Below are 1,770 nucleotides of genomic sequence, written 5' to 3'. Positions count from 1 at the left end.
GAAAATATGGCCTCAAGGAAAATGCAATAGATTTTTTCTCCAGTTGTCTATTGTTGTACACTAAACAGACATGAAACCTTGTAGCTTAAAATCACAAGATCTTTTTGTTTTTCATTTGTTGCTTGACTTTCCTATTTACTCTTATAATGCACATATATGATTTCAGAGGACACTCTCATCTCTGTTGTCTTCTTTGTGTGTATGTCCTTTGCTGTGTTCGATAGTATATGGATGCCCTGCAGTGGGGCACTTGCGTGTGTCCCTGCCTCCTTATAGATGGTCTCTATAGCTCTGGGATTTACATTAGGTCCTTGACCCATCTTGTATTCATTTTTGTACATGGCTGAGGTTTGGGTTGTCTTTCATTCTTCTGAGGGTGACGAGTCAATTGTGCCAACCCCATTGTTGAAGATAACGTCGCTCTCCCTTATACAGTTCCTATGGCCTTTGTTGAAGAGTTGCCTGTATGTGGATGGATTATTTATTAGTTTTCTATTCTATTTCATTGGTCAACATATCTATCATTGTATGAGTACCAGGCTGTTTTTACTGCTGTGGCGGTGTAATACTTTTGAGGTCAGTTTGTGTGAGTCCCCCTAACTTGATCCAAATATTTTTGGGTCCCTTGATTATCCTAGGATTCTCCATATAAAGTGAGTAATTATTTTCCAGTTCTTTAAAGGGTTGAATTGGCATTTGGATCACGATTACATTGTACTTAGTGACAGTACTGGGTAGTTTTAACATTTCCTTGGTATTGGGCCTCTTTATCCATGAACATGGCATATTGAGAATGTGAACAGACTTGCATTGGGAAGCATAAACATTCCTGAATCATGGCATCTTGCTGAACAAGAGAGACAGAAAATAGAGAAGACACAAAGAGGCTTTGGACCAGTGCTGAGTTCGACCTGCACACTTCCTACTAAAGATGAGAGTCATATGGGAGCCACATTCTGTTTTCATATGGTTTGTTCCCTAACTTGCTGCCTACATAACTATAGCCGGGAAATCAATGTCACAATCGGGAAATTCTATGGAAGCCTCTGCTCTCAGTCTGTCCCTTCAGAAGTAACATCACCAAGTCTTTCTCTTCAGGCATCACTTGGTAAGTTTGAATAGCCAGTCTTTCTGATTTAATTCAAATAGCTCACCTCTGGCAGTACCCTGTCGCTCCATCTTCCCTCAATTTCATTAGATCCAAATCACCAAGTTTCCATGAGTTTCATCTGGACCTTGATCCTGAGGACTGCCTGGCAAAATCATTTTACTCCACACGAAAAAAGGCTGATATTTCTGAAGAATATTTTCTTTGTTATGATACAGCTCTTTAAGTGTATGAAATATCAGGGATAGGCAAAGCTGGTAGTATAAACAGGATAGGCAAAGCTGGTAGTATAATCATTAAGAGATTCTCTGAGGGAAACTGCAAGATGGAGAAGAACACCAATATCACAACAGAAAAACAGTCCTGAATGTCCCCATCTGTACCTGCTCCTGGACCTGAGGCTTGACTCTGTGGGTCTTGCGCGCCCCCTGGGGGCCTGTTTCCTCCCTGAAGGGGAGGTTTGTGTCCTGGTTCAGTCTGAATTCTCCTCACTGTGATGGTAGCACAGAAATAAAAAGGCATGTCCTCGAATTCCAGGCTGTTCATATGCAGATGCAGCAGTTCTTGGAGATACAAAAACATCTTGGAGAAGTCTTTGTAGTATGCACCATCACCACTTGACACCCACTGCAGCTCCTTCCCTGGAGCCTGGTGGACACAGA

Source organism: Tenrec ecaudatus, unplaced genomic scaffold (assembly GCF_050624435.1).
Source record: "Tenrec ecaudatus isolate mTenEca1 unplaced genomic scaffold, mTenEca1.hap1 Scaffold_265, whole genome shotgun sequence".
NCBI lineage: Eukaryota > Metazoa > Chordata > Mammalia > Afrosoricida > Tenrecidae > Tenrec > Tenrec ecaudatus.
This window is presented reverse-complemented; position numbering follows the sequence as displayed.